Raw genomic sequence first — 23,831 nt, 5'->3', positions numbered from 1 at the left:
TTTTTACCAGACAGTTCTTGCAAGAATGGTCAGATGCACTTGTGTCATGTTGCACTTGTGAGAGTTCAGGGGTATTTTGCTATCAATTTTCCAGTTTTACAGGTGATATGAAGTTTTGGATACTCTTTAATAAAGAAATTGTAATGCAGAAGGTGAAAGTTCTACATAATTCTGTTTGTTCTTTTTATTCTGACTCTTCATTGGGAATCATTTTAGAAGTTTTGAATTTTCACCCCTGCCATTGTTTTTGATTTCCAAAGTCCCTCAATTTTTATAGTAATAGATGCTTAATGTATTTTTCACTTAAGCAAAAGTAACTGAAAATAATGTGTGTTTTGAAAAGCAAATGACTTCACTGCGTAGGATGATCCTCAGCAGACAGACCTAGATGCACCATTACATAATAGTACCAGAGAAGGGAGAAGACGCAGAGCTACTCAGATCCAGCTGCCCTTTTGTCTTCTCTGTAAAAGAGACAAATGTGCAGCTGAAAATTCTGGAAACAGATCTTTCCTAGGAGATGACTGAACTCATAGATGGGCAGCGATGTAAAAGGTGCACTGAGATGAACATATTTTAATTTTCAGGTCTGGGCTCAGAGCATTTGCTGATGAGATCCCACAGTGTTGCTGGTGATCTTTGGTGGCATCAAGATGACTGAGACCATTAACAGGAGGATCCAAGTGAGTGAATACTGTTTAAATTTTCACAGACTAAGGTGTGAGTCGTGGAAGGTGATTGTGACAGTTTTGATATTGAGCCTATGTGGGGCAGTAGAATGGGAACTGGAACTATCTGTAGCTATACATTGTCTATTTCTTCAAAGGTGTGCTTCAGCTCTAATATTTACTGATTTTTTTAGTTGATCAATTTGTAAAAGGACACCCACTATGTTTGTGTTGGTCCTTATGCCCGTCAGTATTTATTTTATGATCACAAGTGCTCCAGTATTCAGTGTATATATGTGTGTATACGTATGTATGCTACATACAAATCATATATATCATATAAATATATATGATGTATATTTATGATATATATATGAATGATATGTAAATTATATTAATAACTTCTCTTCCTGTTGAACTGTTCCTTTGACTACTTTGTCAAAAGAAAAGGTGATTTTTTTATCTTTTCTGATCAATTTTCATTTGAAGTTTATTTTTTTGAGAACAAAATTGCTATCTCTGCTTGTTCTCAGGATTTTGATGCATGAAAGTTTTTCATTCTTTGATTTTAATGTATGAATATCCATTTGAATTAAATGAATTTCTTGAATTCAGTAGACTGTTGGATTTTGGTTTTTAATCCAGTCTGCCAGTGTTTCTTTTAATTGGAGAGTTGAGGCCATTAACAGTGAAGGTTATTACTAAAGGAGTGAACTTATGTCTGACATTTCATTCTTTTTCTGTTGATGGCTCTTGTTTTGTTTGTTTCTTTATTTACTGACCTAGTTTGTCTTATTCCTTCTGCCTGAATATTTGGCTTTATTGGCTCTGTTATCTCCATCTAAGACACTCTTGAACATTTTCTGGTGTTTGGGTCTCAGATATGATGTTTGTTACTCCACCTTCTGATTCAATTCATGTTTTCACTTATTACTTATTTATTAGGGTAATTTACTTTAAACCTTGGAAGAATTTCTCACTATAGTTTGCTAGCTAACATTTGCTAGCTAATTCTTGCCTGTAATTCATATTCTTTCTTTGATAACCTTTATAAAAAGTTATAAAATAATATTACAAGCATACAAAGTGAAATGAAAAATAAAATAATGGTGAAGTCCTTGTTTAGGTTTTGAAAACAATTTTAATGGAATAATATATGAGTTAAACTAGGTAAATTTCCCAAGATTTCGTCTTCTAAATTCTGCTTAAGTGTTTTATAATATTTGTGACTTCTCTAAATTCTGAATTTTTTCCTGAAGAAGCTTTCCCAGTATGATCAGCAGGTGGCATTGCTAGCTTGAAGAATCATTTCTTAAATGTTTTCAAATTGGAGACAGATTTTTGAAAGCTTAGTGGTCACCATTTTCACCACAAATGTAACTCATGAAAATTTTAAAAACAAAGCAGATGTAAAAACTTAAAATTATCCACATTTCCAATTAAATTAAGAATTCAGTGTACAGTTACATTTTGTATACATGTTTATAAAATGGAATATATCTTACAAGAGCTTAATAACTAGGCTTTCTAAATGTACTGTAAATATACTATCATGCCATTAAATCTTTGTCAGTAACATGATTTCTTCTGGCTGTATAAACATATCAAAATTCAGGTAACTTTCTGGGTGTGGCGGCTCATGCCTGTAATCCCAACCCTCGGGAGGCTGAGGCAGGAGGATTGTTGGGGGTTTGAGACCAGCCTGGGCTACAAAGTGAGCTCACTGCCAACCTGAACTGCATTGTGAGATGCCGTCTCAAAAAGACAAAAAAAAAAAAAAAAAAAAAAAAAAAAAAAAAAAAATTCAGGTAACTAATGATCTATTAGGGGAATTAGGTTATTCTCAATATTTTATTCTCATAAACAACACTGCCATGAACATCCTTGTTTCTGATTTCCTATATTTTATTGATAGTTTCCTTTAAATCACAGCTCCATGAATTACATATCTATGTCATCACATATAGAGGATTTATGGTGTCTGAATTCCATACCACAAATGCTATCAAGATTAATACTGAGTATCTCATATGCACTCAATTTTTAGGGAGGTACCTAACTGGAATAATTATTTCCCATGTAAACCAGTGGAATTTTTTAAAATAATGGGTATTCACTTAATGACAGAGGTTTTTTTTTTTTTTTTTTTTTGTCTTTTTTGAGATGTGATCTCACTGTGAAGTTCAGGTTGGCCTTGAGCTCATTTTGTAGCCCAGGCTGGTCTCCAACTCCCAACGATCCTCCCATCTCAGCATCCCAAATGCTGGGATTACAGGCGTGAGCCATTATGCCCAGCTAATGACACAGTTTTTAGGAAGAATTGAAATGCTTAAACCAAGGAAAAAATGCATTTACACATCCAAACATCCACACGGGCTGTTATTATTACTATTACAAAATTTTGGGGCAGGAGAAAGTAGAGAGTTTTAAGTTCCTTGCCCAAAGTAAGACAGCCAGGATTTAAAACCATGCAGCAAAAAATATCTATTTGTAGTTTTATTTCCATAACTATACTGGAGAAGGACTTTAAAAAAAAACTTTTTTTTTTTTTTTTTGTCTTTTTCGTTTTTTTATCGGTACCAGGGATCGAACTCACGACTGCCTGATTACAAGGCAGGCACTTATGCCGCTGAGCTAAATCCCCAGCCCCTAAAAAAAACTTGAAGAACTTATTTTCTTTAAAATTGTATAAGATGTTTATGCCAGCCTTTTTTTTTTTTTTGCAGCTCTATGGCTGAGGTGCTCAGTAAGCACTTGCTGTGGGAATTGCTTAGTAACATTTGATGACTGTCCCCTTGGCAAGTGGGGTGATATTATTACAGAAGGTGGTAGAAACAGTGATAACAATGAGGAGCTCTTACAGCTGAGTTTGGCAGGATATCTCCTCGAAAGTCTTATGCAACACAGTAAAATAATAACAGATACAGAGGTGGTAGAACAGACTCAACTTTGAATTCACCCCACACATTCAGTCACCGGAATGATATCCAAAAGGAGTGAAAAATTCTGAAAGACCACCTTCCTGGACTGAGGGACCTGGAAACCAAACAAAAAATTGATGGATATTCTATTTTGCCTCTCTGCTAGTGTGGCCAACAAAAAATACAGGATTTTTCTACTAAGAAAGTGTTGAGGTGGCAGAGTCAGTGTAACTGGTGATAAGAAAGTTACTCATGACATCAAAAGATTGGTTTGCATAGCTCAAGTTCATACCTTACTTGCAATGCTCTGTGACATCTGGAATCAAGTAATTCTCACTTCCAGTTGATTGGTTTTTTGTGATCACATTCCTCTTGGAGATTTGGTTCATGAACGTAACACAACTCAGTTCCTTGTTCACCTCTCCCCCAACTCCTGCTCATTTTCCCATTTGCAAAATAACTTTCTCTCTACTTACTATTATCTTATATTTGTGTACTTGTTTATATTTTAGGTTTCTCACGTAGAGAAACACATGATATTTAAGTCTGCATGACTTTATATGACACAGATTTTATTTTTTTGAGGCAATGTCTTGCTATGTGGTTTAGGCTAGCTTTAAACCCAGTGTGTAGCCCAGGTTGACCTCATGCTTGCAGTGATCCTCCTGCCTCAACCTCCTGAGTGCTAGGATTACAGGTATGCACCACTATACTTGGCTCACTCCACAGATTTTTTTATGGAGGCTTTTATACAACAGTTTGAATCTTAAATGTCTCCCAAAGTCCATATACTACAGGGTCAGTAGCTGCTAGCCTGTGGCTCTGTTGGGGGAATCCTTATGTGTTGGGGCCTAGTTGAGAGAAGTCAGGTGATATGCCCGTGAGAAGGGTATTGGGACTCTAGGCCCTTCTTGACTCTCTGTGCCTTGGCTATGTGACTAGACTCCCTTCATCCAAACTCCTGACTTGACTTACTATGCTACTGTAGCCCCAAACTAATGAGGCCTAATGACCATGAATTTAAAACTGGGAAACCCCCAGCCAAAAAGAAAACCTTTTCTCTTGTAAGTGGATTATCTTGGGTATTTTTGTCCCAGCAACAGAAATCTGACTATTATACCACTGAACTAGTCAGTATGAAGATCTATAATTTCAGCTAGAGAGGTGTAGCCTGAGTACTGACCATTAACCTGAAGTTCTTCTGATCTAAGGAACAGTGTACATGGGCATGATATGGATGCCAGGGATGATCACACACATTGCGTATTCCAGGTGGCATGAACTTTCGGATTAAAATAAGTCTCTGTGTGATGGATGCTATAATACAAAATGGACCCAAAGCTTTTATAATCTTAACAATAATGAAAATGCCATAGGAGGAGGCAAAACCAAAATAAGTCAGGTGACTTTCAGTGGCTCAAAACTTAGGTCTGCCTCACTAAATCTCAAGATTTATGTCATATTAAATATCAAGCAACAGTGGAGAAAATCCTGCACTTAACCCATGACCTTTTATAACTGGAACCTTCAGTAGAAAATTTTCAATATGCAAAGCCTTATTGACCATACCTACTCTTTATCCTTCTTGAAACAGAAAATATTTTATTCAATAGAAAAATTAATTAAAATTCAACAAAGCTGGACATAGATGTGAAATTTATTTAGAAATGTCTTTATTCACAAATTCTACTTGGAAAACATTTTAAAATTACTTATAATCATATAGGATAATGTAGGATATCAAAAAAGCAGAAAGAAAAAAAATTCAGTTGTAACTGTACCTCTGAGAGAAAATTCTTAACATTTTTGTGTATTTTACCTCTCACTGTATGGGTGTACACAAAAACCATACTGTTAAAGCAAATTTTATTCTTATATTTTAAGAACTTAATAATGACTCAAAATCTAGTATTCTTAAATTCTTTTTTTTTAAATTGGTACAGGGAATCAAACTCACAACCTCACATTTACCAGGCAAGTGCTTGAGCCGCTGAGCTAAATCCCCTGCCTTGATATTCTTAAATTCTGAAAAAAAAAATGTTTTAAACTTACATAATGTTAAAGTCTATGATTTCAAAGGATCTCCTCTTGGGGCCTGTAGGTCATTTTTATTTTTTATGATTTCAGTTATTGAGTAGAAGGTGTGATAGAAAGATGCGGTAAATGTTTAAATAAAAAAAACTTGTAAAAGAGATTTCCATTAATTTCCTTCAAAATATTCTCCCTCTTTTTGACCACACTTATGCCGGCATCCTTGCCACTCTCCACAGCGGCTCTGGAAGTCCTCCCTGTGTCTTTAATTGTGCTGTCCTGGCTGCCTCAATGACCTGACTGGATTCAAAACATGTACCTTTCGGGTCATTTTGAATTGGGGGAAGAGCCAGAAGTCGCATGGTGCCAAATCCGGTGATTGAACGTACACCATGGTGTTTTTATAAGCCTGTCTTTCCTTTGGATGGCACTGGGCAGCAGGATTCACGGTATTTTTAAAATCACACTTCATATCTACACTCAAGAAAAGGACTTCAGGAACTGCAGCAGAAAGTGGTGGGAACAGTGAGACCCTGGTAAGTGTGTCTGAAGTGAAGGAGGACATTTCAATGAATGGCACTGTGGCAGTGGTTTTTAATTTAATCATTTGCTGTGCATTTTGATTACCCTTGCTGTATACGGGTACGAATCGCTTTTATGTCTCTGTGCTGGATAGAGTCTTGAATGTGGGATTAGTTGGTTCAAGTGTATTTTATTTGTGAAGCTCTTGGTAAAAATTTCTAATTGATTTATATGATCTTCATATGAGAATCAAAGTTTCAATGTATGCCATCAATGGCAATAGTGATCCTTAGAAAATTTAATTTTCCAGCTTTAAAGGCAAATGATGGTACATTTTATGCTGTCCAGGCTCTGTGTCGTCCAAATCAGCAGCTCTGATTTGCGGATAGTAAAGGAGGAATTCTCTCTGGGATGACTGCAATTTGTAAAGCAAGCAAGCAACCATGGTCTGTCTCAATGCATTATCTTAAAAAACTGTGCCTACATTTTAATGGCGCCAATCCCTCAATCACACAAGATCCACTTTCTACTATTCCCATCTAATACTCTTCTACTACACTGTCTTTCTAGCCCTTAGACAATGTCGTATTTCCAGACTATCCACCAGGTAGATCAAAAAACAGGAGGTCAGCACTTGGGTTAGAAGAATAGTACAATATTTGCCTACAGTTTGCTGATTAGAAACAAGAAACCACTTATCTGTGCATTTGGTTTAATTTCTTTTGTAAGAAAAAATTTAATAATGTTAGAAATTAAAGACATTCTTACACTTACCAATAGCTAATTAGTAATAGGCTTCTTTTACCTTATTATTCCCAAACTAGCGGGGTACAAGCAAATGGGAATTGCTTTTGTCTCCTGGTATCACTAAGTGAATGATAATTCTAATAAAGTCTGTGCATGTGCAGCTTTCTGTTCTATGACCGAATACTTGGCTTACACAACTTGACTTTGGCTTATGTTTTCCCAGGTTTCAGTCCATGGTTAACAGCTCCAAGGTTCAGACATCTGGGAAGAAGGTCATGATGGAGGGAAGCCGCTCACCTCAGTGCAACTAAGAAGCAGAGAGGGTTGGAAGGAGCTAGGGGGAGTGGAAGGGACTAGGGACAAGAATACCTTTCTACATTACACAGTCAGTGCCCTGATTCTACAGTAAGTCAGCTATGAACTCATCAGTAAGTTAAACCAGTGATGAAGCTGACACTCCTGTTCTCCAAGCACTTTGCAAAGCCCCACTTCTGAGAGCATGTTTAATCCAAACCATAACACTTTGTTTCTTATATTTATGGCTTCTATTTCTTTGAATATTGATGAGTTTTAGAATTTTCAGAATATTAGGAATTTGTAATTCTGAATTGTCCTGTCTTTGAATTTTCTGTTGAAATAACTGTTTCTGTTTTACTAGTGTATGCAGACTCTTTGTGCACTGTAATCATTTGTAAATCCTGCACCAAATATTTATCTTTAGATTTTGTAAGGTGGTAAGAGTGGTTCTACCTTATTTCTGAAGTTTATCTATAAATTTTATTTGTATAAGATTTTTGGGCATTTTCTGACTGCTATCTTTCTTTACAGGGAGAAAAAGCATTGCAATCCTATTGATGACTTTAGGAATACATAATGTATCTCATGTCTCTGGGCTATCACATGCCCCATTTATTTTTTTCCCGAAATTCTATTTTTAAACTTACCATAGTTACATATTCTTCAGTAAAGTGATATTGACGTGATTACCTGGATACATTTTATAATAAGATACCATTTTCAGTGATAAAGTGTGCAAGAAAATGTCTAAGATAGTTTTGCACAATAAACTTTGATTGCTGATATATGTCATAGTTAAACGTTGCTCAGGTGCATGAGGAGTGAGAAGCCCGTTGCCTGTGAGCGAGGCAGGGGACTGTATTTTGGATTGTGCCACCAGGTGGCCTTTTGCATGACGCAGAATGGTCTCCACCAGTCACAAATTACATCTGCTGTGCCTCTATTTGTTAGACAATCTGGCACCAGGAACAGCTGAGAAGAAAGACTTGAAAACATCTTGCTTGATGGATGTGCCTAGATTTATCACTAAGTCCAAATAAAATGTTAAATGCTATCAAGATTCACAAATCAGGCATGTCTCTCTTTGAGCCATGACAAGGTCTTGTTAAAGCTTTTGTGACAGCCACGTGTGAGAGATACAATTGGATTGTATTCAACAGAATTTAATGCTGATTATAGCATACAGTTGATTAGTGTACATTTTTAATCTGACTGAGATATGAGGTAGACCAGAGGTCTAGCATTTATATCATGATGATGAAATTTTTTGGAGCTAGGTTTTTCAACCAGGTAAGAGGAATGTAGTATTAATTAAGCAAGAAGAAAGCGATTGATAGCAAGGAATACATTGTAAGGTCACCTGTAATTGATAAGATCTGTGTATGGGTAGCAAAGGGCCAATTATGGCAGGCATAAATAACACAGGGTAGACAAGAATCAACTACTAGGGCTTTACTTTGGGGCAATACTCACACTGGGTGTTTATGGATCATGAAAAGAAATATTTACACTTTTACATTTATAAAACCTCTAAATGCCATGGAGCAGTGCAGATATAAACATTTAAGAAATTCCATACTTATTGTATCACCTGTTACCATTTAATACAACTCTGTCTAATTTAGGCTGATGAAGAAATTTCCAGAATGGCATGAAGTTCATAAAGTCAACCAGAAAACGTGAATAGGAAGCAAAAGTCGGATTCTAATGCCATCTTGTTATCAGCACCACAACCATGTACCCTGCTGATGCATGGTGGTAGGTGAATTTCAAAGTGTTTCTCTGCTCTTGCTGATGCATTCAGGACTCAAAGTCCTGGTCAGAAATATCTGATCGGCTGATTCTGGTCTTACGCCCACACAGGGCCTGGCTTTGGCCACAAGCAACAGAGCATTTGGAGCCTTCCATGCCATTAATAACAGACAGCACCTTAGTTCAGAGCAAATCCCTAACTATAGAAAGAAGGAGAGTCTGAAATAGAGTTTTGAAAAAAATTCAAAATTGTGTACACTTACTTACATAATAAACTCATGTTCATTTATGATAATTCTTTTTTAAAAATATTTTTCTTGAAGTCTGATTCTTTTTTCCAATTTTGACGAAAGAATATCTTCTCCCAACTCAGATGAAAAAGATAATATGATATATTTTTAGAAGTAGAGTGCTCAGACTCCTGAATGTTTCCCCATATCTTGCTTGTATCATACAATGAAGTTTAAGCTCTAGAACTTCGATCTAGGAGCCCTACTGGGTAAAGAATTAGGTGGGTCCATGGGCAATCCTAGCAGGTAAATCTTTCTGGAGAGGGTTTCATCAGTAACTCTCAACACTTACACAGCAGATTCTATAGATGCACACCAGGGCCCCATTTCTAATGTTGTCCCCTACGGTCATGGGTAGCACTATGAAAATTAGGGGCCTGAGTCCTAAGAAAAGTTGTCTAATGTCATCCTTAGCTGTAGCCTCTGAATTTACAAAGTCATCTATGGCTCAGACCTCCCAGAATAGCTACTCTAGAATCTGCTGGATTCCTATGGGGAGCTACAACCTAAGTCTGGCTATCAGCAGCTGCCAAATGTCCCAAACTGGAGGACTTTTCAGGGATCCAACGATCTGTTTCCAATTCAAGTGTGAGACCATATAAACTATGGAATTTATGATGTTCATAGTGTCTTCTTAAACTTTGGAAGGTTCTGCTTTCTAAGGCAAGTGATTTGCACATCCACCTTTAATTAACCCACTTTATACAGATCCCATTTGCCCTATAACTAATGGAAATTCTAACATTTGAATGTTTCTCTAGTTTCCTTCTGCAAATGTAGTTGTTTCACCATTTTCTGAGTGATTTCATTAGTTACTAAGGAAGAAAACAGTAGATATCTCTAGTCAAATACCATTTTTCCCAGAGGCAAAGTGATCTCCACTTGATCTACTTCTTCCTTTAAATCCTGTATTATTACTTTCTCTTGGCATTCATAGAAAGGTACAAGGTTAAAAACAAATCAAGAAAGAAAAATCTCTTTTATCCTCACATCTTGCAAGGGCTACTTCTTCCTACCCTTGCATCTATCTAATGTGGCTCAGCTACCATCCTGCGCTCCCCAGTAATCATCCCAGACTCTCTTTCCGTTGCTTGACTTCCATGGTGCCCATATTGTGTTCCCCAGATGTCCTCAGCATATGTCTCCAACACTTACTGCACTGTTTCCTGATTGTTGATATCATCACCTACTTTCCTAGCCACACCCCAAGTTCCCTGATAAAGACTTACCCATCACTGTAATTCAAGTTTGGTTAATTGAACTGATACATGTGTTTTGGAAAAAGAGTTAGAAAAGAAAAAAAGTTATTCTTAGGACATCTAAATTTTTCCTAAGTTGGTAACTCTAAGATCTTTTGTGCTTTTGTTCAAACAGTTTGGGAGGATCAAAGTGAAGAATAAAGAAAGAACTAAATTACAGAGTTGACAATCATTTTTGGTTTTGCTGTCTTAAAAAGCATGATGCATGTGTTAGAGATTAACTTGCTGATCTTAAATAATTACCAATAAAAACAATGGCATAAACATATCTTTGGATAATAGTTTCTATGTAATACCCAATTCTTGGTAATAACTGCAGTATTCTTCATTGGTAGAAAAATGAATTGTTCACTGTGCAAATGCCACCCATTTGCCTCACAGATTTTAAACAATATACAATCTTATCTTTTATGGCTCTCAGCTGCACACTGCTTGGGAGATAGTTTAGATATGAGCCAACTTTTTATATCTAACAAATGCCCAGTAAAGACATTTAGAATTCCAGTTGTACTGAATTTGCCCCCTTTCCGGAGGGTATATAAATGAATAAATACAAGAAAATCCCCTCCCATGGAGCGCGGGCACACACACGCAATCTGCAGAACAGCTGTGTTGCATTGTAAGTTGGAGGACTTTTGTTAGTTCAGATGTTTCAGGTCTCAAAGGCACTCTGGAGAAGAAATAAATATTATGAGTAAGTCTCGTTTCCATGCTTGTAGCAGGGAAACACTTACCAGCACAGTTTACTACAGTTTTATACTAAAACAATCTCATAAAATGATACCAGCATTACTCACTCAGCACATGACTGCAAAGACAAGCTGATGTCTGTTTTATTCCCCAAATATCCAAACCATGATTTCATTCAGACTTTCTTCCAGATGGACCTTCTTTTGGGTAAAAATAATGGAAATAATCTGAATTCTATGATCTCTTGATCTATTCTTTTTTTTAAGTATTCATTTTATTCACTTTATCAAATATTGGCAATTTATAAAAGTGAAAGGGTAATTGAGATCAGAAATAAACACTTGAATTGTCCAAAGAAAGCCAGGTTAAGGCCGGGTGGAAATTCAAGTTGGAATCAAGCTCATTCCATTTAAGGATGTGTTGTGCTATTAAAGTTCAGAGTTTGAAGTTTGAAAAACCTGAAATGAGAAAAGTAGCGTCAGGGATATGAATCAGCAGCACAGCGTCTGCCTGGTAAGTGTGAGGCTGTGAGTTTGATTCCTGGCACAGAGAGACAGAGAGACAGAGACAGAGAGACAGAGAGAAAGAGAGACAGAGAGAGAGATACAGAGAGACAGAGAGAGACAGAGAGGGAGACAGAAAGACAGAAAGACAGAGAGGGAGACAGACAGAGAGACAGAAAGACAGACAGAGAGAGAGATACAGAGAGACAGAGAGACAGAAAGAGAGAGACAGAGACAGAGAGGGAAACAGAGAAAGACAGAGAGAGACAGAGAGACAGACAGAGAGACAGAGAGACAAGAGAGAGAATGAGGAAAGCATGTTGTGGATAAATTTATTAATTTATAAGAAAAGACTCAATAATCAAAATACTACATTTCTGTGCAATTAATGTATTGTGAGAAACCAATTTGTAAAAGAAGATTTTAGTGAATACAGGTCAGAACAAGGTGAAAGAGGGAAATTTATTTTTAATGGCAGTAGCATTAGACAGATACATGTGTCTCCCTGTGAGACCTGGTGAAAAGGATTAAAAAGTACTTCGCTTTGCTCTTCTCAAAGCCTGGGACATTCTTGTCCCCTCCTTCACTAACTTTCACTAATCCATTTAATCTTAGCTTAATTATCACTTTGTTAGAGAGAACCTTTTTGATTTTCTTTTCTAAGAAAAGATCCTCGCTGTGTACTCCAGAACACCCACTAGGTTATCTTTATAATACTCACCACACTGGGTGCTCCTTTGTGGCTTTGGACTCTGTCAACTGGTACCCTGGGAGCCCCAGGAGAGAAGGTATCATATTCGTTTTGGGCACCACTGGGTTCCTAGTGCCTGTCACATCTACAAGCATTCAGAACATATTTGTTGAATGTCTAAATGAGTGCTTGGACAGTAAATAAAAGCACGGGTATTGGATTCAGTTGTCCTTCACTGAAATCTTGGCTCTGCTTCTTAATGACTATGGGAGCTTGAACGTATTATAACACTAGTCATCTTATCTGTAAAGTGAAGATCCATGATAGCTCCTCATTTACAGCACTGTAACAAGGATAAAATACATTCGTAGATGTAAAATACTTACAAAAATTACTGGCACAGAATAAACACACAAGTGGAGTTAGTTGTTAGTACCATCTTGCAAAAGATAGTTTTAATAAATATTAAAAGCCTAATGCTGAAACTCCATTTCCCTGTAATACTACTGACATGGGTACTGTCAGTACTAACCTCTGAAGATACTCGTGTGTATTTTTGTGATTTAGCAGAATCAATTTTTTTATTACAAAATATTTTAAATTGAATATGTGAATATTTTAAAATGGGTTATACACAAGCCCTTCTAGCCTGGAATTCATTTTGACATTTTTTCCTATTATTTTATATCTATGTATTGATCCATTATGCAAGCATTCCAAAACTTAATTCTGATGGCTACTGATTTTCTTTATTTCCAAGTTCTTGGGAGGTTCGTTTCTATAACATACAATTGTGGATAGCAGTCAAGGTGAAAATCTTATAAAATTTAGAAAATATATAATAACCATTCCACAATTCTTAACAACAGAGGTAATTATTATATTTGTTTTATATTATTTTAAAGGTTTTACTGATAAACAGTATGGGGAAAACACCTTGTTTAACAGTTATGTGTATTATATTGTATATGCATTATATTGTAAAGAAGGAATTTACATGGTTCACTGTGTCTCTGATTCATTCATTAATTTGCCATTTATCAAGTGCCTTACAAGTGCTAGGCATTAAACTAGGTTCATGATACTTTGGGGCTTTGAACTAAAAAATGTTACAAATACAATTCTGCATTTGATATTTTGATCACCAAAAATTTTATAAATAATTATCTTATTGATGTCTTATTTTTAGTGATAAAATATTAACAAAAATAATCCATTAAAATGTATTGCTAAAACAAGAAAAATAAGGCAACCATCTTTTCCTTACTTATTTAGTCGTTAACTGTAGCTGGCATTTAAAGTGCTTATTATCTTGCAAAACTAAACATTTTTTACTTGAAATTATGATATTTATGTCAAAAACTTTATTTTTATAGTTATTAGCTTATAGTTATTAATATATAATATTTTATTTCTGTCTTCAAACATTTGAGCCTTAATTTTTCATCTTCCCCCTGCTTGATGCTTCTATGTTCTTATCGTATAACACATGAACACTTTCGGTTCTTTTTTCTTCCTGTAATACAAGCTTTAGCATGACTATTCTACAAGCTGATCCAGTGCACTAACCTTCAGAATTGGAAAACACTGAAATATCTTGTGCAAGTACACAATCTGTTGCTCAATTTCTCCAGCCCCATCCCCTCAAACCCACAAGAAACCTCTACAATTTTTACACTTGCATTACTTAGACAGACATATTAGAAATATTTCACAATGATAGCGAATTTGTCACTTCCTAATAGTAATTTCTATAAGTGTTTGCTCTCTATATGTGTGTATATATATATAGATACATATGCACTGTATTATTAAGAACATATACATGAATAGGTCAAGCATACAAAAGATATTAGGGAAACAAGATGTGTAGCTATAAACCACATTTATAGTTTCCTTCTCCTTTATGTGCTCATGGAAGACTCTAGCAATCAAATATGCCACTTAGCTTTGGCCTTAAAGTTGCTCTGGCGTGTGTTCTGACACAGTGTTCTGAACAGTTATCTTACGTTGTCACTCGAGGTATTTCTTTGCCTTTCCATGACTCACCACCATCATAGCACCCTAAAGAATAGAAGGTATTAAAAGGGTGTGTTTTCAGGACAATGGGAGGAGTAAAATATTTAACAGGCAATATAGGAATAATTCATACTTTAAAAAAACGATTCTATATTTCTACTTTCCTTTATGTACTAAAAATAATCTGGATTTGCTGGAAATTTCAGTGTTAAAAATTAACTCCTACATTATCTAGAAGAAGATAGAGGTGATTGTCACGCTTTATGGGAATCCAGAGAGCTTTCATCGACATAAAAGCACGGGTCAGGGAGAAGGCAGGAGGAAAGTGTATGCCAGATTATGTTCCATCAAAGTTAAGAAACGTTTTAGTCATAAAACATAGTATACATTAAAAGAAAACACATATCCTGGAGAGTGTAGGCAAATTCACAAGATTAAGGAAAGAAGTACAAATGACAATAACAAAAGTCACAAAAGATTAAATTTCACATTAATTGTAAAATAACACAAAATACCTTTTTGTCACCCCTCATAGGTCAAAAAAGATAATGTGATAGAAGGCAGATTGATGAAAATATTTGGAAGGAATTCTGAAAGCAGATTAAATCCTTCATAGAAATTCATAGACACTGACTTGTGTTCTATTGCTATTTTATGTGAAGGCCATAATCAAAGGACAGCATAAAAATGAATGAGATACAGATATTTCATTTGTAATATAAATTGAAAAAGCCAAAAAGAGTGAATGATTACACAGATTATAGCATACTTATATACTGGAATAAAATTTATAATAGTCACTGATGGCATATATGTACACAAAAACCATTTGCAGGGAACTTAAGTTATATTCAGTGTAAATTTTCAGTATATAACATAAATGCAGGTGAGAACTTAATGAATGAATATAGTAATAATATCCACTTCCTGTTTTGACAATACTGATAAATAATTTTTGTTCTTATTTGTCATCCCTTATAGCTGTATTCATTTTTTCTTTTGACGATGAAAAAGATTTTTTGCAAGAAAATGTGAAAGAACAAAGTACCTAAAATTCATATCAATTTGTTACAGTTTCTGAATATGTCCTAATCTAGAGAGATACAACCAACCTAGTTTAATCTGCTAAAGAAACATCTCAAAGTTTCTTTTAAAGACAGAAATCTACAAAACATATCTTCTTGTGTATACATAGTATATTTATATATATTTTTGTTTGTTTGTCTTTTTGAGACAGGGTTTCGCTATGCAGTTCAGGCTGGCCTTGAACTCACTTCGTAGCTCAAGATGACCTTAATCTCAAAGCGATCCTCCTGCCTCAGCCTCCTGAGTACTGGGATTATAGGCATGCACCACCATACCTGGTTGGGTATGTATTTTAATAATGTGTAAAAGACTACAAATCACAACTCAGAAAGTCCAGGATTTTCCCTAGTCAGCACAGTTTCGTCTTGTTCTTACCCCGAGCTAACCTAAAGCAACCTCTAGCCTGGTCCAGGGCCCACACACCCAGACTTGGAGCAAGGACCAGGAGCATACTTGGCTTGCTGACCCTAATCCTGTTGATTGCTAGCACATTACAAAAGCAAGTCTTATCTGCGGGTTTATATTTTTATTAAGTTAAATCTCTTGAGAGCATCAGAGTTATGCCTAGACCACATCTATTTATCCTTGCCTCAGCTCAGAGATTGTTGTAAAAATAGACTATAAATAAATTGAGCACGTCATACTGATTCAGTTGTTTAGTGTAATTCTCATCATGCTATTTTGTACTGCTGAGCCACAGAACTGCTGAGGAGCTAAAGTAAAGTTGTAAATTCTCTTTACCTGAAGTTGTAAACTTTTCAAAATTGAAAATTCTTTCTGGATAGCCTTACATTATATTACACACTTCTGATCCCTTATTAGACAAACACGCTCAGTAAGTGCGCTGCACTACTAACAAGCAATTGGTCATGTAGAGAAGCAGTTTCCTAATCTGTGTGTGCAAACAGCAGAAATTGCTAGGTAAGGAGAATGGGGAGCTAAATGTATTTGTTTCTTTTAATCACTTGACAAGAAAAGGGGCTAACAATTTTGGAAAGCAGTTTTCAAAGCTACTTTAAATTCAGTTTTGACCAAATATATTCTGCTTTCATTTTCTGAAATAAAGAATCCAAAAATCAAATTAAACTGAAATTAACATAGAGATCTCCCAAGGACTTTTCATAATCTTTTTCCTTCTTTGTCTTTCTCTGTCTCTCTGTCTCTCTGTCTCTCTGTCTCTCTCTCTCTCTTTCTTTCTCTGTCTCTGTCTCTGTCTCTGTCTCTCTCTCTCTCTCTCTCTCTCTCTCTCTCTCTCTCTTCTCTGTTTCTCTCTCTCTCTCCCCACTTCTTTCAACTTTCTTTTAAGGTCCTGTTAACTCTTCTGTGAAGATATGGCACCATGCTGATTCCTCCTCTCTCGGGGAACTTTCTTTCCCCTCCTCCCACAAGAATGGAAGCACCTGGATTTCCTTCAGTTTCCTTGGCAATTATTGCTCATTGTTCTTTGCGTCGTCACTAACTTGCCCTTCTCCCTTAATCCAACCTCAAAAGCAGGCATTACTGAAGCCTCTGTCTTCATAAACAACAGCAACCTACAGAAAAATCCCACATTTATTTTAAAGTCCACACTCTCTTTCCAATCTCACCTGCTGACCGACAGTTTGGTGAGGATGTCAAATAGACACCTCAAACTTAGCACACAAATCCAAAATCAAGAATATGAACGTTAACCTCCTTAACCTTTATTTTGTTATCCAGCCTTCTGTCTGTTGGTGAAACACACCAGACAGGTTAAGCAATCCAAATACCTGGGCATAATTTTTTCTTCCTCTTTCAGTCTCACCAAATCCTATTGCTGTAACATTCCAGAGGCGAACGGTTGTCTTTTTATAACCTAATCTTGAAAGTGGCCTATCAGCATTTCTGTACTATGTTCCTTAGAAGTGAGTCTTTAAATCCAGTTTGCACTCCAGGGAAATGGATTGCATGAGAAGGCTCCCCTTTGGGGCCATTATAGAGGCTCCTATGCATTCAGCCGTTAGGGCATCCTTGGCAAAGAGTTCTCACTCTTCTGCTGTGCTCCAAGCCTTGCCAAGACCTTGTCTCCTCACAAAGTCATATAGCCTGGCAGCTGAGGTTGACAATGTTTCTTTTGGATTCCAGGCCCTGGCTCAGAGCCTAACAATGATTTGCTGAGCTGAATTGAATTGTATAACTCTCAGCAGCAGTTAGAATACACAGTGTTGTACGATATACAATGGTGATGGTTAGGACTAAACTAAGAAGCAGACTCATTATATGGATGCCTCTTTTGAAGATACGATAGTTCAGTATTTTACTATTTTTCCACAGTGTTCTAAAAGCACATCCAACGTTTTCAGAGATTACCCAGTAGGAGTGTGGAACACTATGTATTATAACAGAAAAGGAGGAAGGAGGCAGGCAGAGAAAAATAGAGATGGATCTTGATAAGGGCTCAGATGATGATTTCCAGGCTGCTCTGCATCTTTCCATAATACTTTAGAAAATTCTGGATGAGGTTAAGGATAGGAAGGCAAAAGAAGAGAAGTTAGCGAAATAGGGTTTCAGGGGACTCCTGTGCTGTGTATCAGTTGTATTACACAAGGAACTAAGCAAGGGAATCTCCTAGCACGGCCCTCAGGATTCCGAACGATACAGACTAAGGGAAGCATAAATAATATTCACATTTTTCCTGTCATATACATGTGATTTCTTAGCATTTTTTCCTAGGGAGCTGGGTTAAAAATATAATTTCCTTTTTCTCTACCAAAGGCATAAACTTTAACTATGTAGCACTATGCAACCCCAGGCCTTCTTTGTCCCTGTTGACCCTTCATCCTCTCCAGACATTCATTTCCTAAGCTGTGAAACCCAATTCTGTGTCACACAACGCAAGTCTAAGAGGAAAGAAAAAATGTAGCGTGAGACAGCAAGTCAAGAAACATCCCTTTCAATGATTTCACTTCTCTATCAAATGGACTCATCTCCAAGGCCTAAAATTCTTATGGAGAAAGGAAGATATGGATTCATTTACACAGTATCTAATTATAGAGTAGCTATTTAGGGCATTAGAGGGTTCTTTAGACAGGGGAATCAGAGATAAAGGTACTACAACCAGCCTTCAGTAATTTTACATGTGTGTGCAGGTAAGATCTCCGTTATAGAGTGTGTTGTGGCCTGAGACAGGGGGCGTAGAGTAGGAGCTCCCAGTGACAGCAGAGAAGGGGACGTCCTACTAGGACTGAAGTCCAAACTGAGACTTCAGGAAAGAGAACGAGGAAGAATATTGTGGGGGAGAAGTTATTGGCTAAACATAAAAAGAGAGGGACATCCCAATAGAAAGCAAAGCTTAGTAAAGTTCAGACAGAGCATGATTTCAAGGAACTACAATTTTATCTAGAAGGAAAAGTGGGGAAAAGGAAGATCAAAAAAGATAGACAAGCAGAGGCTTGCCAAGGGAAGGAATGCAGAGTTATCCAACAAATCATGGCAATCGCAAACACTCCAAGCATAATGACATAACCAAATTTACACATTACCTGGAGCTTTTTGATACCGTGGGGAGAAAGGATTGGCAGGAAAACCCACTAGGAAGTAACCCCTGATACTGAGGCCAGGTGGGAGAGCAAGTTCATGCAAAAAGACTTAGTCGATATCGTATATGTTCAGGCAAACTCAAACAAGAAATATGCAGAGATACTTATAGGCTTACCAAGACTTTTTTAAAATTTGACTTTTGACAATTATGTTTAGCCAGAACATGTTAAAACATTCATAGTCAAATGTATTCATTCTGGTGTAACTTGTCTGTTTTATGTTACATGGTAGCCTTTCCAAACCATAAGGTTTTATACACATTGTATGAAATGTTTTATATATTTGTTTTAGTTGATAACAATTGCCTATGTGTGTGTGACACAATGTGATATTTCGATCTATGCATGCATTGTGGAAAGGTTCAACTGAGCAAGTTAACATCTTCATCACCTTATCAGTATACCAGTTTTTGTGGTAGAAAGTTGAAAACCTGATCTCTTTGTAGATTAAAAATAGATGTTAGGATTTACTGTGGCCATATACAAGTACAGCTTATGGTTAAAATGTATTCCTCCTGTCCAGCTGAAATTTTGCACCCTCTCCTCCTGCCCCTGCCTCTGATAAGCCATCTTTCTTCTGTTTCTATAATCTTGACTTTTAAAGATTCCACGTATAAGCGAGATCATACAGTATTTGAATTTCTGTTTGTGTCTTATATCACTTAGCATAATGCCCACTACATATAACCATGTTTCTGTGAAGGGCAAAATTTCCTCCTTTTTAAGATTATATAGTATTCCATTTTCTTTATCCATTGATGGAAACTTAGGTTGCTTCTGTATCTTGATTATTGTGAATAATGCTAGAATTCATATGGAAATGTAGATAGATCTTGGGAATGTCAGTGTCAGTTCCTTTGGATGTGTGCCCAGAAGTGGTTTGTACTTTTAGTTTTTTTGAGGAAAATGTCTAAAATTTACATTATTACCAACACTATTTAATAGTTTCCCTTTCTTTACATCCTCATCAATATTTGTTAACCTTAGTCTTTTTGGTAATAGCCTTTTGAATAGTAGTAATATCTGACTGTAGTTGTAATCTGTATTTCCCTGGAGGGAGGCGTTAAACACTATTGGGGGGGGGAGACTAGGGATCAACCTCACACACTTTTCTTATAGAAGCTGAAATTTTATCTTTTTTTTTGTAAGATGTTTCTTCAGAATATTTGTTCCTTTTATAATTGGTTTTCTTCTTGCTGTATTGAGTTGTCTGAGTTCCTTATATATTTTGGATATTAGCCTTTTATCAAATATATTGCTCGCAAATATTCTCTCCCACTGTCTAGCTTGTCTCTTTACTCTATGATGTTCAGAAACTGTTTAGTTTGATGTAATTTTATGTTTATTTTTCTTGCACTTTTTGTGATTTTGGAGTGCTATCCAAGAACTCACTGTCCCAATCTTTTTCTTGTCTTTTTAAGACAGGGCTTCACTGTGTAGTTCGGGTAGGCTTTTGACTCAGTTTTTATCCTAGGCTGGTCTCAGATTTGCAGAGATCATCTTGCCTCAGCCTTCATGGTGCTGGAATTATAGGCTTGCACTACCACACCTGGCTTGTCTAGTAATTTTAGAATTTCAAGTCTTACGGTTGATTCCCTTATCAATTTTGAGTTAATTTTTTGTATATGGTACGAGATGAGGGTCCATTTACATTCTTCTGCATGTGAATATGTGGTTTTTTCACCAGCCCTGTTCTTTTCTCATTGTGTTTCTTGGCACCTTTGCTTCCGATGCATTATTTGATCTCTGTGAATTTAGTTTCTTGTTTCTTTCTTTACTGCTCTCTGACACTTCACTTTATCAGGATCATAAGTGCTCGTACATTGTTAACTCAGTGAAAACTTTTCTGCTCCCTATTTGACCACTCAGCAGTATTCTCCATACTCCTGCGATGGCCGGCTCCTTCTGGACTTCTCCTAACTATTATAACCTATGTTATTTTTTTCCTCTCACTAGCTCCTCTTTTTCAGTCTTTTCTTCTAGTCCATAGTTTTTTATTGACTCTTAAAAATTAGGATGTACTTTGGCTCAGTTCTAGGCCCTCTGTTTTAACCCTCTCCACTCAGGTTATATCACACACTTTCACAGTGTCAGTTGCAGTCTAAATTCCCATGACTTTTCATTTCTTTTAAAACAAAGTTCTTATGGAAATGCAGGAGATGGTAAATGGTGTCCTTTCCCTGACTGTAATTTAAACCTCTAGTTCTGTACTCAGAAGCACTAACATCCCTTCCTTTCTGTCGCATCACGGCATTCCTTCGTGTTCCTGGGAACTTGGGCACTTTTCTCCTGCCATGTGTTCAAGTGTACTACAAATCCTCCTTTAACTTGGTTGTCTGACCCTTACTTATTCTGTAGGACAAGCCACTTCATCAGAGAAGCACTTGAATACTCAGATTAGGTCAGGTTCATTTTTTATATAAGTTCATAGTACTATATATTTCTCCAGAGAATCAATTAGTTAATTATTTGTGGAATTAACATTTATTTCCTTACTGGTCAGTAAGACCCATAGATTTATACTATTTGTTGCCCAGCATATCGTAAATATCCAATATCATGAACTCTTTCTCTAAACAAACATTTTTAAAGAGCCCCCTTAAAATCTAATGGTATAATCTACACAAAACATAGATATACTGTAGTCTCTCCCCTAATATTCCTTAAGGTACTCCATCCCATTGTCCTTCCCGCCTCACTATTTCTAGCTTGCTGAGCTTTCGTTATATGTGGGTAGTGCATTTTGTCGAGTTCTTTTTCTGCATCTGTTGGTATGATCATGTAATTTTTCTTTAGCCTGCTAATGTAATAGATTATATTAATTGATTTTATAATGTTGAATTAGCTTTGCCTATGTGGAATAAATGCCTCTTGATCAAGATAGAGGTTTAAAAATATTAAAAATTAAATTTAAAAACTATATTTTGAAGACGATTTTTAACTAAGTTATCAGAAATGGGTAAGAAATATTGAAAGATTTTTATTTCCGATATTATTTGATGAAATATATGTGAATGAAAGCAATGCCTGTTCATTCTGTAGGATCTGTGGAAATTTCTTATTCTACTTAATATAAAATTTAAAAACAGTAAGTGCCGATAAAAGTGTGGCGAAACAGGCTCTCCTACAGTGTTGTTAAAAGTGGTACACCAGTATAGATTAGCTGGTTTCCTGTCACTGGTACAAAATGTTCAATACTCACAATTTAAAGAAGTGTATTTGGCTTCATAGTTTAAGGGTTCAGTCCATGGTCTGTCGGCTCAAAAGCAGAAACACCATGATGATAAGAAATGACTGAAGAAAGCTGCTCACATCATGGTGTCCAGAAAGCAGAGAGAAGGGAGGAGGCGGAATCAGAATCCACTGTTCCAGATCACGGCTTGGAGCGATCCACCTATTCTGACCAGCTCACTTCCAAATGGAAGAATTTTGGGAATATTTTAGCCTAAACTATAACAATATTATTTACCAGTTTAGCCATATTTTAATTATAATTTAAAATTTGCTGACCCTTAAGTCCAGTGATTCAAATTGTCAGTGCTTCCCTGAGAAATTTTGTCATCAAGAAATCAACCAGTATTAGATGCTGGTGGGTTGTGGAGAAAAATGAACACTTTTCCAGTGTTGATGGGAGTGTAAACTGGTACAACCACTATGGACATCAGTGTGAAGTTTCCTCAAAAAGCTCTAATTGGAGGTTCCATTCAATCCAGCTATTCCCCTTTTGGGTATTTTCCCAGAAGAATGGAAACATCATACCACAATGACATATGTGCACACATTTTTATAGCAGCACAATTTGTAATAGCTGAATCTTGCAAACAACCAAAATGCCCACCAACCACAGAATAGATAAGAAAGACGTGGTATTTTTATATAATGGAGTACTACTCAGCTATAAGGAAGGATAAACTGGAGATTTTTATAGGTAAACGTATCCAATTTGAGATTATACTCATAAGTGAAATAAATCAGAATTGCATGTGTAAATATCTCATTGTCTCTCTAATGTAGAAAACAGAAAAAGTAAGTAAGATCTAAAGTGTACAATATATATTTTGAAACTGAAAAGGAAAGAAACTGCTCAAAAGGAAAGAAAACTACAATAGAGAAAAGGAGAAAAGAAAGAAAAGATTACATACATATGTGTGTGTACACACAAGATAGATATATACTAGTAATCTGTTAGTTCATCAAACAACAATTTGTGATTTTATTGTTTGATTTTTTCTCATTTTATTCATGCCTTTATCTTGTAATCTGAACAACTACTTTGAAGATAACAATACTCAACATATTACCTATTGATAATCTATTATTGTGTTTTGAAATTCTGTATTTTGTTTTTATTCTTTTTTGTTTTAAAATTTAAAAACCTAATACCTGAGCTTAAAAAAGAACAAAAAGAAACATTAAATGGATTTGTATTGTAGTACCAATTTTAATAGGGGAAAATTGAATGCAATTTCTGTCCAACTGAAGGAACCCCAAAGGCCTATTGATAGGAGAATAACTGAATATACAATCATATATCCATGTCTTAAAAGGTTGTGTAATAAACAGAAATAATGAAGTACTACGTGTATTATAAAATGTGGCAAAATCTCTGCTGTGCACATGAATTCATGCCGGAGTCCAGTCCCCAAAGTCATACATTAATGATATTAAAAGATTGGGAATTTAATCACAGTCTGTTTAGAGGTGGGACCTTTAGGAAGAGCTTCATTTTACCTAAAGTCATTAGGGTAGAGATCCTATGATTAGATCATGGTGGCTTTACAAGAAAGGAGATAACTCA

The 23,831-nt window shown here is 36.1% G+C and overlaps 1 long non-coding RNA gene across 1 annotated transcript; it reads left to right on the top strand.

The window, feature by feature from the left end:
* The first annotated feature begins 413 nt into the window (after positions 1 to 413).
* LOC134478737 (uncharacterized) lies at positions 414 to 21,888 on the top strand. Its single transcript, XR_010051543.1, has 5 exons — positions 414 to 683; positions 5,860 to 6,156; positions 7,113 to 8,944; positions 15,628 to 15,759; positions 16,806 to 21,888. It is a non-coding gene; the product is annotated as an uncharacterized LOC134478737 (long non-coding RNA).
* Positions 21,889 to 23,831: the final 1,943 nt, after the last annotated feature.

This window comes from Cavia porcellus, unplaced genomic scaffold, assembly GCF_034190915.1.
Source record: "Cavia porcellus strain 051 isolate PalLab524CR breed Dunkin Hartley unplaced genomic scaffold, mCavPor4.1 scaffold_1, whole genome shotgun sequence".
In the NCBI taxonomy this organism is placed as follows: Eukaryota; Metazoa; Chordata; class Mammalia; order Rodentia; family Caviidae; genus Cavia; species Cavia porcellus.
This window is presented reverse-complemented; position numbering and strand designations above follow the sequence as displayed.